This window comes from Rhineura floridana, chromosome 2 (assembly GCF_030035675.1).
Source record: "Rhineura floridana isolate rRhiFlo1 chromosome 2, rRhiFlo1.hap2, whole genome shotgun sequence".
Taxonomy (NCBI): Eukaryota; Metazoa; Chordata; class Lepidosauria; order Squamata; family Rhineuridae; genus Rhineura; species Rhineura floridana.
In genome coordinates, this window is record NC_084481.1 from 176718543 (window position 1) to 176735315 (window position 16773).

Genomic DNA, 16773 nt, shown 5'->3' on the forward strand with positions numbered 1-16773 from the left:
CGGGACCATGATACCTTGCGGAACGCCTCTTCCGATATGAACCGGCCTGTGCACTACGTTCTACTACGAAGGCCCTCCTCCGGGTTCCAACTCACAGGGAGGCCCGGAGGGTGGTGACAAGATCTAGAGCCTTCTCAGTGGTGGCTCCCGAACTATGGAACAGTCTCCCCGAGGAAGTACGCCTGGCGCCGACTCTGCTCTCCTTCCAGCGCCAGGTCAAAACCTTCCTATTCTCTGAAGCATTTTAAGTTACACTGATTTACTTTTTAAAATGTTTATTGTATTGGATTGATGATTGTATTTTAGTATTATTTTGTTATTCATTGTATTTTTATGCTATTTTATGTTCACCGCCCAGAGAGCTATTGCTAGTCGGGCGGTATATAAATTTAATAAATAAAATAAATAAATAAAATAAATAAAGTCAATAATAAGAAGGCACAACAGGTTTCTTTTTCAAGAACTGGAGGCATCTACAAATCCATTTCTTCAGGCAGATTTCTGTTTGAAAATTCATAGAATATAAAATATGCTTTTTGGCTGTGAGAATTTGCTTGTTCAATCAAAGTAATCCATTAGCTTAACGTTATGAGTTGCTGCACAGGCAATTTAGCATATAGGACTAAACACAAATTGCTGCACCAGCATGTTACAACTTAGGGGCATCACAAACTGACCCAGAGCATCGGAGCTGTTTAGCAACACCAACTAAGTGTGTTTCAATATGGGGGCTTAATATTGTAAAGGGTCATTCAGAATGATATCATGACCGGGATTATTGGCAACAGGTTGTTGTTGTTTACCTTATCAGATTTTCCATGTTAAGAATAAATCCAGATTGAATTGCGGGTGGGGGAATGAGGGCTGGTATGTTGATGCCAATGACATTGTATGGATTCTGCAAAAAAATTGCGTGCCTTCCTCACAAAAAACACCCAGAAGCCCCCTAAGTCCCCCATGCCAGCAGCACCTCACTGATGTGGTACAAAAACAGATTGAAGTGACCGACAGAGCAGGACTGGAGAAAAGCTGTGATTCCTCCTAAAGGCCTTTCAGTCACCACTGACAGTGCAAACCTACACAAGTCTACTCAGTAGAGATGAGTAGAGTAGAGAAGTAGAGATGTGCTAGAATTCCGTCCAATTCGGATTTGGTACCAAGTGTTCCATAAATTCCTTTACTCTCTATCGTTGCAGATCAGAATTTTATGTAGCGATTTTCTGCGGGTATTTTCAAAAACAGATTTTTTTTTTAAAAAAAACACCAGACTCTAAAATACCGGTATTAAGAATGATAATTTTATTGACATTTCCTTGAAAATGATCGATACTTCATTTCAAAATATCAATATTAATATCAAATTTTTGTGAGAGAAACAAAATGGACTGGCAAAAGCAGCGGCTAGTGGACAGAATGAACTCTAATTGAAACCGGCCTTTTAGGTTGACAGAATCCTATTGAACCAATGCTGGCCAATGGATCCCATCCCTACTCAGAAGTAAGCCCCACTGATTTCAGTGGGACTTATTTTCAGGTAAGTGTGCATAAGTCTGACGCATATGTCTACCATGCCAGCTTAACAGAAATACAGCATAAAACAGTATGATGGAAGTGCACATGAAAAACTAATAAAAGAAAAACTACAAGAAAAAATGTCTTCATGGTAAAAACTACATTAAAAAAGCATTGTACTCAAAAGTTCTTATTAAGTTCCCTGAAATTTAAAACTTTACTATGAAAGGAGTTCCACACTGAAAGCACCACTGCTGAAAACATCCTGTCCCCACCCCCACCCCATCTTATGGTGCCAAATGTGACTTTAGACCAGTGGGAGGGGGAACCAGGCAAGCTCAAGACTTTTTGCTATCTGAGCAGATACCCATGCCAAGGTGTATTATACTAATGGCCAGCCAAGTAACAGTGGTACCTGTTATATTGATCAGGATGAGACCGAGGATAAAAATAGAGCTTCTTTATTCAATAATTCTTAAACAGTAAAACACCTGATCTTGTTCTGTGCTAGACCTCACCCTGCACACACAACACTGACTAACTAACTCCAGTAACTAAATCAGTCTAGCTCCCCTTAGGGTTTGTAATACCCTCTAGAGAAAGTTAACTCTTTCTTTGCTGTGCATTTAACTTAAAGACGCATTTCACTACATTCCCCATTCTTTCAGTTCTAACTTATTTTGTGGGGTTTTTTTCTTTCAGCAACCATTGTGTAGAATAACATTTGGTCTCTATTACGTTCTGGTTTTCAAATTACTCTTCCTCTGGATGTCACTATCTTCTGACTCTCAAGAGATAGGCTTTATTTGGCAGGTGATGCTTGCGCACAATAATTTGGCAGTTCTTTGTTCTCAGTCTTTTGAGATTGTTCTGGCAATAAATTCTGCCCTTCTGGTATTTCTGCCTCTGAATTCTCACTTTGGTGTGAAATTGATTGTGGTTTGGGAAACAACTGTAGATGTTTCCTGTTCCTTTGGAATGTTCCATTGTTGGTAGACAACATAAGATCTTGGAGTTTGACTTTGGCTCTGGACTGTTGCTGATTCAGACTATCCTTTCTGGTCGTCCAGTTTCAGTCTTATTTGTGAACCAGGTTGTAATTTTGGAAGTGTCTTCACTCCATAATGTCTGTCGTAGTAATATTTGTAGTTTCTTTTAGCCATGTTGTCTGTGACACTGACTTTTCTCAAATCAGGCCACTTAGGATAAAAATTTGCTTCTAAGGTTGGAATTGGTGTTCTTAATTGTCTTCCCATTATCAGTTGTTCATGACTGCACTTTGTTGCATTGATAGGTGTTGTTCTGTAGCTTAGCAGTGCTAGGAAGGGATCTTCCTGACATAAGATTTGCTTTGCTGTTGTACTGCTCTCTCTGCTTCCCCATTGGCTTGTGGGTAATGGGGACTGGTTGTAATGTGACAAAAGTCATATTTCTTTGCGAACAAAGTAAACTCTTTCCCTGCAAATTGCGGTCCATTATCTGTTACTTGGGCATCCCCATCTGGCAAAGATATTCTTCAGACAACTGATAACAGTAGAGCTTGGTGAATCAGGCATGTATGCATTCTCTATGTATCTGGAGAAATAGTCTATAGAGACTAAGTACTTTTGTCCTCGTAACTCACAGATGTCTGCTCCCTCTCACTTACATGGTCTATCTGGCAATGGAGTGGTTCCTTCTGATGTGAAGTTTTATTTATGTGGCAAAACTCACAGTTTGCTATTATTGCCTTGAGGTCTTGCCCTATTCATGGGCACCAAGCACCCATTCTTGCACGTTCTCTGCACTTAGTGATTCCTTAATGACCTTCATGGAGTTTTCCCAACATTTCCTGTTGCATTGTAGCAGAAATGACAATTCTATCACCAAATAGGACTGTTCCTTCCAACTCTGTAAGGCTTCCCTTTTCTGCAAAGAAAGGTTTAAGGTTAGTTGACACTTCAGACATGTACAATGGCCAACCAGTTCTGACCAATTTCAGCACTGTTGAAAGGTCTGGGTCAGTGCTGGTAGCTGCTTGAATGTGTTGAAGGAGTGTGGTAGATATTGGTTTAGAAGTTTGTAGAATATTTACACAAACTTTGATTTCCTTAACTAACTGGGTTGTTTCAGGGTCTGGAGTTTCCAGAGGATTTCTTGACAGTGTGTCTGCTACAACAAAAGTCTTGCCTTGTCTGTATTCTGCTTGAGGATTCTACCTCATAATGCATAAAAGGAGTCGCTGACATTGTATTGGTACTCGATCCAGGTCTTTGCAATTTACCAGAGGTACCAAGGGTTTATGGTCTGTACAGAATGTAAATGATTCTAGCCCATAGAGATATTTTGAGAATTTTTCACAAGCCCAAACAGCAGCTAGACATTCGTTTTCTATCTCAGCTTCTGTTAGCGTTCTTGAGCAATAGGCCACTGGTTTCAACTCTCCATCATGATTTTGGAGTAGTACTCCTCCCAGGCCATAACTGCTGGCATCAGCACTCACTACTATCTGCTGGTTAACTTCATAGTAAGCGGATACTGGAGCCTCTGTTAAGAGTTTTTTCACTGTTGAGAGGGCCTTTTCTTGGCTTGAACCCCAGCACCATGTGCTGTCTACTTTCAAAAGTGTGTTTAATGGGTGTAGTTTCTCTGCCAAATTTGGCAAGAAGTGTCCTAAATAATGTACCATGCCCCCGAATCATTTCAATCCTGTGATGGAGTATGGAGGTTTGATTGCTGAAATCACTTCTACTTTCTTAAGATCTGGACTCACACAATGCTCATTTATGTAGTGCCCAGATATGTAAGGTCTTTCTAGCATAAGATGCATTTGCTGTTGTTGAGTCTTAACCCTGCTGCCTTTACTGTTGCTAAGGCTTTGGCCAATCTTTCATCATGTTCTGCCATTGTGGCACCATAAACCAACACATCGTCCATGAACACTGAAATGCTTTCCAAGTGTTTTAACAGCTCCGACATTTTTCTCTGAAACAGCTCAGGTGATGAATGTAGTCAATTTAGCAGTGTCGGCAGCTAGGTAGATCTGCCAGAATCCCCTTGCAGCATCAAGCAATGAAAATACGCGTGCACCAGATAACTATTATTATTATTATTATTTATTATTATTTATTAAATTTATATACCGCCCGACTAGCAATAGCTCTCTGGGCGGTGAACATAAAATAGCATAAAAATACAATGAATAACAAAATAATACTAAAATACAATCAACAATCCAATACAATAAACATTTTTAAAAGTAAATCAGTGTAACTTAAAATGCTTCAGAGAATAGGAAGGTTTTGACCTGGCGCCGGAAGGAGAGCAGAGTCGGCGCCAGGCGTACTTCCTCGGGGAGACTGTTCCATAGTTTGGGGGCCACCACTGAGAAGGCCCTAGATCTTGTCATCACCCTCCGGGCCTCCCTGTGAGTTGGAACCCGGAGGAGGGCCTTCGTAGCAGAACGTAGTGCACGGGCCGGTTCATATCGGAAGAGGCATTCCGCAATGGCAGGATATTATCCATAGTAGGAAGAATGTACTTTTCCCCCTTGACAACTTTATCTAGTTGTTTTTGATCCACACATATGCATACTGTTCCATCCATTTTTGGTACTGGAACCATTGGTGTGCAGCAATCAGTACGTTCTGTGATAGGTTCTATCTCTCCACAGTGAACCATTCTATCCAGTTCTGCCTTTATTTTGGGTAGCAGTGGTACTGATATTGTTCTGGCAGTGTGAATAGCATAAGGTACAGCCCCTTCTTTGAGCCTTATCTGTACTGGTGGTGTCTTCAAAGTTCCAATTGTGTCGGGAATTTCTGTGGGAAGCTCATCTAAATGTTGCACCAACACCATCATAGTTGCAACTTCTCAGCTTATGAGGTTATTAGTCTTTGCACAGATCACATAGACCTTAAAGTCATAGTCATTGTCTCTATACCAGGTTCTTGTGATGAAGTATCCCATGCAATTTAGATTCTTTCCTCCAGGACCAGTTAAAACTGCTGTTGTTTGCTGGAGACTAGGCAGGTTAGAAAAAGACTTATAAACAGACTCAGAAATTATGCTGACTTCTGCATATGCTGACTTCTTTGTGTATGCCCTTTCCCACATCTTGTGCATCTAGGGCATTATTTGAGCATTAGATGCTTGGCTGTATATTTGTTTCCGGTATTTTGGAGTTTTGGGTTTCCATTTCTGCAGGGGTTTCTTGGCTATTTTTTGCAGCCCTTTTAAAGCACCCTGGTCTTGGACCTGGCCTTTTATAAGCTCTGAGTTTCTTATCATCTCCACAGCCCTCTCCAAAGTGAGATTGGATTCCATCTGCAGCTTCTGGGACAGGTCTTTATCCAAAATTCCCACTACCAATCGGTCTCTGAGCATTTCACGCCTGGTGTCCCCAAAAGCACATTCATCATCTTTCTCATGAAGCCATCTTATGTAGGCCTCTGCAGATTCCCCTGGTTTCTGATGTCTCTGGTGAAAGCATGCCCTCTCATGAATAAGATTTTTCTTTGGCACAAAATATGCATCAAATTTCCCCAGGGCTAGGAGATAGTCATCCTGGTCCTCTGTGGCAGCAAACTCAAATGATTTAAATATCTGCTCTGTTTGCTGGCCCATGGCGTACATCAAGGAACATACCTGAATTTCTTCCTTCTCTTCATTCAGTTGTATAGCAATGCAGTATCTGGAAAACCTTTGCTTCCAATCTGGCCATGCTGCAGCCTGGTAATATCAAAGTCCTCTGGTGGGGAAAACCTTGCCATTGCCACCCACATGTCCCATTAAACACACCTCCGAGGAGGGGGATCTTTTGCTAGGGATAAACCAAGCACTTTGCTCTGAAATGTGCCTAAATAGTGTGTGTATAACCCAGGAAATGCAGGTCCAAAGCTTTCTTTTATTGAAAGAAAAGAGAAGAATAGTGGTACAAAATTAATGGGTGCTTGGCAGCATTGATCATTAATACACTAACCCATTCATAACTCTAGACTAAAGAGATAGAAGGTCCCTACTTCTATAAGGAATGACAGGTAGCAGAGATTACCTATCCTCAGGGCCAGGGCCAGGCATGGCTGGGCCCTTGGGCACCAACCTGTCCCGGGCTTGCAGTGCCAGCCTGCACACCCCACCTATCTCTCCATCGCTTCATGAGAATGCCCTGTGTGCTGAATTCACTTGGCTGTCATCAACCAAGAATGCAGTAGGGGCTTCCCTAAGGGGCTGATGCCCCCACTGCCATCTTGGTTGATTGCATGCATGCATGCTACACTATGCATGCATGCATGCATGCCAGCCATCAACCAAGATGGAGGTAGGGCATTAGCCCTTTAGAGAAACCTCCATCGCCAATTTGGTTGATGACAGGTATATGCGTGCAGCACACGCAGCATTCATGGCAATGGGAGAGGTAGGTGGAGCATGCTGATGGGCATCGTGGGCCCACGCAGTCTGCATGGGGGGACTGGGAGCTCCCTCTCTGCAATCTGAGGCAGGGTCAGGAGTCAACACTGCTGCAGATTGTGAAACAGGAGCATTACGCTCCTACCCTAAGGAGGGGCCCTTCAGGGGCTCTTCTGGGCCACAGGGGCCCTCGGCCAGGACCCTACCTGGCAACCCTCTGGCACCGGCCCTACCTATCCTAGGCCCAAGGAGTGGGCAGTGGAATACGGCTGCAGTGATGTGAAAGAGCTCTGACCAAGCAACAGGAAGAAATCTCTTTGCCTCAAGGTTTGCACTGAGACACAAACTCCCTTCCCGATCTGTGGCCTTGCTAATACTCAGAAAAAACTAGTTCTGCTTTCTAATGCTGTCTTTGAACAATGTGCATGAGTGAAATAGGCTTGCTTTTATGTGTGTGTGTGTGTGTAAATATATATATAATTCAGATTGTGCATACATGCTTAGTAAAGGAGATTAATTTTGCTGTATGTACTCATTTGCTTTCAGAAAGCTTTTGACTGCACAGTTCTGAAAGGATCTATATAACCCCATAGTGTAAATTTGATACCATGCCTTGTCTTCTTTGTGAAGAGCCATAACTTCCACTGAATTAATACTGAGGCCAGAAAGAACCCCTTAATGCCAGACTCGCACAGGTCAGAACAGCAAACATATCACATTATCAAAAATATAATCAGACGCAAGCTAAAGAGAACAGAAACTAATTTGAAGTGAGCATGAGCGTTATGATATTTTAATACATTTTATGTTACCTGACAGATATGTAATGATGTTAACTAAGAACTGATGATGTAGCATTGAGGAGGGGGTGGGAGGTAGGAAGGAGAGGTCTAAAAAGCTGAGTAAAATCATTAGTTTTCAACTACAAAACCTTACAATGCTGCCACCTGTAGACAAAATGTTATAATAACAGCTACATTTAATTCAGTTGTGCATTTCTCACTGATGCACAAAGGATAGTGAAACAGGAGCAAAACTGAATTTAAAAATGCTGGTACTTGCTTACAAACAGTTAATTCACTAGGTGAATTAAGACAGTGCCTACTCCAATCGAGTGAATATGACTCTTTTCTATAATTAAATTAGGATCATGAAAAGAAACTGGGCTACCTATAGAAATTATGAGCTGTATGATTCCAGATCACACATGGTTACCTTTGTTCAATTAAGCAGATTCTTTTAATAGAAAATTACCCTAATCACATATGCATTCTCTCTTCCTCTCTCTCCCTCCCTCCCTCCCTCCGCAGAGCACACAAATGGCACTGGAGCATAAGATGCCTATTCACATATGGATAATTGAATTTAAAAATGCAAACTTTTGTGATCTAGATGATTGTGGCCAGAAAAAAAGGCTGTTACTGCATGTAAAACTGGGAGTCTGCAAATCTCTGTTCCCATATAGGCCCTGAAGTTCCACAGGGGATCACTTTGGGCAGAATGGCTTCTACCCTAGCTGCCCCTTTGAGAAGGCCCCAATCCATCTGTGCAGAAGCCAGTGCTGCTGCAACAGTCAGGCCACCCAAGAGGAGGGTAGGTCAGAGATCAGCTTCTTCCCTCAAGGCATTATGAAATTTAACAGCTTAAATAGCCAAGAGATAGAGGAGGAGGAGGCAGCAGCAGTAACGGAGATGACACAATGACAATGATGATGGAGGAGATGATGATTATGACGACAGTGATAATGACTGGGTTGTTGGGGAAGGAAAGAGAGGAGCAGAGGCTGGAAGGATCTTCTTTCTCTTGGCTGCTATAGCTGATGTCACTGGACAGAAGCCAGATACTGAAAAAGGCCAGGTGGAACTTGCTGAGAGTTCTTATTGCTCTAAAACAGGTGTGAGGAACCTTTGGCCCACCAGATGTTGCTGAACTACAACTGCCATCATCCCTGACCATTGGCCATGCTTGCTGGGACTGATGGGATTTGTAGTTTAGCAACATCTGGAGGGTGAAAGGTTCCCCACATCTAACAGCTCATGGGACATGGGGACTGTATTGCTTGGGGAAGGGAGTTTGAAATGGGGGACCTGGGCCTCTACCAAGGGCCAAAGCTCAATAAACCTGGAGTTGCCACACTTTACCTGTCTTGTCCTCAAATGGGGCTCATGTTTGAGCATATTCCCCAAAGAAAACCATAGCTCATTCACACTGCCTCCTGCTAGTCTACATGTGGTGGTAGTAGTAGGTATTTCAAGAAACTAATATAAGGAGCTCATTCCTATCTAGCCCTAGCTTTGATGCCATTTCTCTAACAAGATCATAGAATAGTAGAGTTGGAAAGGACCTATAAGGTCACTGAGTCCAACCCCTTGCTCAGTGCAGCATGCCTAGTCTCCTACAAAAGGCTAGGGCTGCATTCACACAGTGTTTTAATCCATTTCCTGGCCAATTCCTTACCTAATTTCCTCATTTTACTTATCTTTCACATGACATAAAAGCCAATTCCAGCAATCTAGCAGAACAGAGTGGAAGTTTAGCACATTTCCACAATAAATAATTCCATAAATAATCTGTTTACAAGCTTTGAAAACCGGAAAATCACAGGAGTTTTGCATTAGCTGCAGCTGCTCACAGGACAAGCTGTGATGCATGCAATGTGTTCCTACCCTTTAGACTTGTGTCAATTTACCTGACAAAACTTGTGCAGGTATTTTGGCATGCAGAACTGCACTGGGCATGTGCATAATGGGTGGGCGATGGCAACAAGCCTGTTGTTCCTCATTGCAGTGTTTATGAAATTTAGTGAACCATTTATTTATTCATAAACATATTTGTACACTATTTCATTTCAAAAAACATCAGAATGGTTTACAACAAATAAAAACCTTAGAATAAAAATAATTAAAATACAGTAAAAACAAGGTCAATGATTGCAAAGATGGTGCTATGTCAAAAAGCCACGGTTCCTTAACACAACAGGTACTGCAGTATGAAAAGAATGTTAGAAATCAGGACAGAAGCGCTACCATTATAATCAGTTAAACTAACGCAACAGACTCCATGTCTGAATGCAGCCTAGACAAATGCATAGAGGGGCTTGGGCAGAATGGGCAGCCTGCTCAGATGAGAACAGGATCCTGGCAAACTAATTCTCACCATGAAGCCAACTCTTCCATAACTGCATTCTTTTCGTGCACTTCTGTCCCTAAGTTCCCCTCAGAGTAGACTTTATCTACTCCATGTGGGAGTGTTTCAAATGTGTAAGAAGCAGAACAACAGGCAAGGTTACCACGCCCTATATTGGCCATCCTGTATGGTTCAGACAATACAAGATAATCGCCAGATGACCGTTTGCAATGTTAACCTACAGTGTGTCCATTTGCTTGTGTCTCCACATTTGATTGCATGAAATATGTTCAGAAACCAACAGTACAACAGGCCCCAGGGAAGCTACATTACTTGGGATAGGTATGCTATCTACCTAGCAGAGCCTGGAGACAGAACTTTATTGATTCTCTCTCTTTCCTCTTCACCTGCCAAGTTTCAAAATCGTTCATATGTCAGGTGATCAGGTTGGAAATATCATGTCTTGGGGAAAAGAAAGAAATGTTTTTCCCACTACCCAGCATCTGGGCTTAAAAATGTATAGGAGGTGCAGGGCCAGATGCACTGGCCCCACAGTTTCTACAATGTCACACATTTATAACTCCTGAAGAGGGCAAATATTTTGGCCTTAAGAACATAAATAGAAACCTGATGGATCAGACCAAAGGTCCATCTAATCCAGCATCCTCTTAGTGGCCAACCAGATGCCTATGGAAAGCCCATAAACAGGATGAGTGCAACAGCACAATCTCCAGCAACTGGTACTTGGAGACATGCTGATACTGGAAGTAATATAGACATCATGACTAGTAACCACTGACAGTCCTATCCTCCATGGATTTGTCTAATATCTCCTCTTAATGCTATCCATGTTGGTGATCATCACTACAACTTGTGGGAACAAATTCCATAGTTTAACTATGTGCGGTACTTGTCATTTAACAGATGCCTGACCAAAGTCATGCATCTTGTCAAATCAATCAAGACATTTCTTGAGGAAATTGTGAAGCAGGGAGATGGGAAGGCAGAAATGGCTTGGGATCCAGGTATCTAAAAGAATGCTTTCCCCAGTATCAACCATCTTGGACCCCATGATCAGCAGTCACGGCTTTGTTGGTGCCACCACCACTGGCAGCTGCCCGGATGGCATGATCCCATCACAGGGCCTTTTCAGTGGTGGCTCCCCATTTGTAGAATGCCCTTCCCAGTGAGGTGCATCTGTCTCCATCACTATTGACTTTCAGGAGGAATTTGAAAGCATTTCTGTTGACCCAGGCATTTGATGGATGAAATAATTCTTTAACTGTAATTGTGCTTTTAGAATATTTTAACTGTTTTTAGAATGCTATGTAACTGGAGATCTTTGAACAGCCAGGATCCATAATCATGCAGAGAGCCTACAAATATCGTTTGTACCTGTGTAGATCCTTTCAGACATTCTTCCAAACCTGCATAGGTGGCAGGTCAATTTAACAGGTATGGGGTCAGTGGGGAGAAGTCCTGCTCCTTCCTCTATGCACAGATTAATGCCCCAAAAGTACTCTTGCCAATATGATAGAAAATCAATCCTAAACGTGGTCCTGAGCCATCAATGGAAAATAAATCCTAAAAGTAGTCTTGAAGACTACTTTATGCATTGGCAGCATACACTCCTCAGATTATGAAGAGAGATAAGCAGGATGGAACTCTCCATCCAGAGTGTTGCCCCACACTTCTTAATCCACCACCTCACTAGTCTTGGTTCAGCAGATGAGCTGTACATTTGACATCTATGGTTTCAGAGTTTAAATGCTCGTACATCTGCCTATAATGCTCATCCAGTTCAGCATCCTGTTCTCACAGTGGCCAACCAGATGCCTATGGGATGCTTGCAAGCACAACAGCATTCTCACTCATGTAGTTCACAGATACCACTTACAATACTGAAGATAGTACAAAGCCTTATCCTCCATGAATTTGTCTACAATCCCCTTTTAAAGCCATGCAAAGTGGTGATCATGACTACATCTTGTGTTAGTGAATTCCACAGTTTAACTATGCACTGTGTGAAGGATTTTCTTTTGTGTCTCTATCCACTTTCTCCACAACATGCATTTTATACGCAACACTGCAGCATGTGCACATGGCCAGGTTGGCATGTACTGAATATGGCTTGAAGTTACCAGACTGAATCAATTTCAACCAGCTCCCATGTGTGGCTGATATAACATGAAGACCTGACACCTGCAGATGCTGTTGGAGATGCAACATTGACTGTCAGATCCCAATCCCTCTGCCAGTTCCCATTTTCGTGCATGACCAAGATGTGGAACCAGGAACTGTCTGTTATATATGATACCAAGAATGCTCTCTGCTAAAGTCAGGATGTTATATTTTGACCTTGAGCTGCTGTTACACTTGTCATTTTGAAGGTAATGCCACAATTTCCTTTTGTTAAAAGGAAATAGCAATGATTACATCTAATGCTTTTGATTGTTATGTTGCTGTTTCCTCATATTCAACCTTTCTATTATAAAATGTGCAGCCTAGAAATGTATTTGTTAAAAAAATGTAAATGCTTTTCTTTGTAAATAAATGTGGCATTTCACTTTCAGTATAAACACAATGCTTACTGAATTTATAGTCTTTTGAAAAAATGCTACCAAGATACGCAGTACTGTATTGTAATTTACTCTGCTTTGTATTGTAATTTACTCTGCTTTGTATTGTAATTTACTCTGCTTTGTATTGTAATTAACTCTGGGCTGCTGGAATAGGTTGAATTCCAAATAGAACATCCTCACAAGTTGTAAAAAGGGGATGACCCACAGTAGCCATTCAGCTACCTGGTGGGAAGTTGGGGAAAAAAGAACAGATATGCCAAGATAATCTTTTTCATATCCACGGTGGCTATTTCAAAGACCAAATGCACTCGTTGGTCATAGTCGGTGCCAATGGGTATGTGTCATTTTCATCTATGGCCATTTGGAGGCTTCTTCAAGGGAGGACTGTGATTACTTGGGTTAACACTCCTGTATCCATATAGAAATGCTGCTACGCCTCCCTCAACCAAGTCCCTAGGATAAAACAGACATTTTTTTAAAAATCCATACCCACATCTTTTATTTATGTATTTATTTGAACATGTATCCCACCCTTCTGTTGTTATTATTGTTGTTGTTGATTTAATTTATTACTCGCCCTTCACCCTGAGGTCCTAGGGCAGGTTGCAACTGTTTAAAATACAGCCTTAAAAACAATTAAAAACAACTAATAAATCACAAGCATTCACAAAAATAGGGTGGGTCCTAAAAATATACATCTCAGGTGTCAAATGCTAGCTAGGGTAAAGAGGTGCGTCTTCAGCATTCGCCAAAAACTGTACAGTGAAGTTGCTGGATGCACCTCTGTGGGGAGGGAATTTCACAACTTTGCAGCTGCTTTGGAGAATGCCCTCTCCCAGGCCACCACCACCTGGGTTCTTGAATAAATATACCACTCAGGGCAGCTTATAAAAATTATAATTTTATAAAATCGGCACAAATCAAGTGCAAAAGAGGTCAGTAGGGTTTTTAAGAACAATAGTGTCCACTCCATAAAATAAAATCCAGCTGGAATAAAAAGCTCTTCAAAAGCTGGCAAAAATCAGTGAGGGAGGGGATCACTTCACAAGACAAGACAAGGTATTCCATTATCTGGGTTCAGCTATTGCAAAGGCCCTCTCTCTACAGCCCTACCCAGCTGTGCTACTGAACATATACATTATTTATCTACTTTCTTGTCCTTTTTTTTCAAATCCAACTCTTCCTGTTCTTTTTGTAAGTCATATGCACACCACTCACAAGACCATGCCTCATATTCCATGCTAATTAATTAAAGGGTAGTTACAGAGTATTAAGCCTACAGACATACTACCCTGAACATGCCCGATGTCGTCTGATCTCGGAAGCTAAGCAGGGTCAAGCCTAGTTAGTACCAGGTGCCGTAGGCTTAGAGGAAGGCAATGGTAAACCACTTCTGAATACCTCTTACCATGAAAACCCTATGAATACATCCGAAAGATTCATAGGGTCGCAATAAATAGTAATTGACTTGAAGACATGTAACAACAACAAACAATGTTAAAAGTTAACAAATGCGGCTGAAAGGTCCTGCATATGTGTCCATAGTTAGAGGATAAAACTTTCATTTTTTCCTTACTTACAAAGGACTGTTCCTGTTTTCTGGTCCTACTAAATCACTGCCCTTATGTTGTCATGAGGCTTATTAAAATGTTGTTTGTGTGAATCAATAGATTTGCCATTCTCCAGATTTCAGCCCCCTATCTAAGCTCTATGGAAATTAACAGAGCAATCCTATACATGTTTACTAAAAAGTAAGTTCCACTGAGTTCAGTTGGAGTTTATTCCCAATTATCACTCTACTATGCTTGGCCAGACCTCACCTGGAGTATTGCGCCCAGTTCAGGACATCACCATTTAAGAAGAATGTTGTCAAACACATCTAGAGGAGGGCCACAAAGATAGTGAGAGGTCTGGAGAACAACTCCTATGAGAAGACACTGAAGAAGTTGGGCATGTTTAACCAGGAGAAGTGACAAGTAAGAGGCAATATGACACCCATATTCAAATAGTTCAGTGGCGTCACTAGGGCTGGTGTCACCCGGTGCGGTAACTCATGGTGTCACCCCCATGGACCTCCTCCCGTACCAGACCATACAGAATCCTTAGTAATGTTTTTTGTACTAATGTTACTCGTAAATCATAATTCCCGTATATCACTGAATGTAATGGCAATAGTAGTGACATAAACAACTAGCAAAATTAAAATTACACCTTTAAATTACAATATCATATGCACAGCCTAAATGTATTTACATTTATACATAGTGAAAATTCGGTAAGAAAACAATAGAATTCGAAGTAAAAGCATTTAAGAACTACATCAAAATTATGTTCATTTTAACATTAAACTGTTACATGAGATACATTACTGGATTAGGTTTGCATAATAATGGCCCAAATAATGTAGAAGTTGTAGACAAATGCATATGGAAATATACTCATATAAATGAAATAATACCCAAAAAATAAACAGGAACAAATATACAAGCATTTCAGCACTTAGTGAACATCTCGACTAAATCAGAACTTTCCTTTCCTGGCCTTCAAAGCTGCATATCCTGACATGCATGTCATGCATTACTGTGCTCCCTTCTCTGACTGGCTGGTTTCAATCTTACCTGTGTTTACAGTTGGTGTTTTATTTTGTCTTTTACTGTGATGGGATGTAGGCAAAGAGAGCGGTGGTGGTGATTGGCGGTGGCATCTAGTGCAGGAGAAGGACACATTGTAGTTGAGAAATCCTTCATGTACACTTGCTTAGGAATCAGTTCCACTGAACTCAATTAGACTTATTTCTGAGGAGGTATTGACTGGATTATACTTAGCCATGCTAAGAGTAACTACAGATCAACTCATGATCAATCTTGGTTTGAATTATGATGATATTGGTTTGATTATTGGTTTGAATTATGATAATACTACAGTTCACTTAGAGAGAGACCCAGGTTCAGAACACATCCAGTCATTTTCAACCTATCAGATTTGACGTTCAAATTAACCAATGTGAGTTTGGGTGGCATCACTAATAATGACCCAAGATAACATTATAATTGTTCTAAAATGACTGTTCATTTAATCTATGTCCATGAGGTAGCACCAAGATACTATCCATTCACTGTTGGACACTATTGACTAAATAAAGGGAAGTTAACAGTACTATACTATCCTGGCAGTGACTGTGGGAATAAACTGTTGAACAAGAATGACACATACAATATCAATGGTAAGGCTAAGCAGAGATAATTTACCAAGCATGTGAGGCACTTTACAAATACCAATTATCATAGTACTATCTTCTTGAAAAGTTGTTCAGACACTTACATGAGTGTACACAATACAGCCAAAGTTAAATGCATTTACATCCCATTGATTTTTCATAGGACAGTGAAGGATGTGCTTAACTCTCCTACTGAAATATGTGGGATGTAATTTGACTTTTCTGTATATAGATTGTGCTCTTTCTTTGTGTAACCTTTAGGTCAGTATCAAGGGATTGTTTTCCTCCTTTTAATAAATCAGAAGCAGATATTTGGGCAAGTATAACTTCCATTGCAGTAGTGGTGGTGGTCAGAGATACACCTGTTAGCATGGCCTGTTCTAGGACAACCAGCAGGGAAATGTGTGGAACAGTGTTTAACTCTCCAAGGTATAAGAGAGCTGTCCTCCTTTGTACCTGGTCACTTTACAAGGGACCTTTCTCACTGGGCTGATGAATTAGAAAGGTCACATAGTGCAGTGGTAAAACATCTGCTTTGTGTGCAAAAACCTAGAGTCTAGGTTCAATCCCAGGCATCTCCAGGTAGAGGGGAAAAGATTTCTGCCTGAAACCATCAAGAGTCATCCCAGTAAGTGTGTAGAAAGTACTGAGCTAGAAGGAACAGTGGTCTGACTCTGCATAAGACAGCTTTCCTGTGTTTACTCCCGTAAGGCAGCAGAGCTTCCTGTGTTTATTAATTTGCAGATTAATGAATTAATTGCATTTTTATTCTGCCCTTTATCCCCAAAGGATGTCCTTTCAGTTATATATTCATAAATATAATAAACATATACATAAATATAATTGAGGGGGAATGTGTGTGTGTGTGGGGGGGGGAAATCAGCTGAATTGGCATTCAGATGCTTATATACTTTATTAGGAAAGAGGCTGACATTCAGGATCATCACA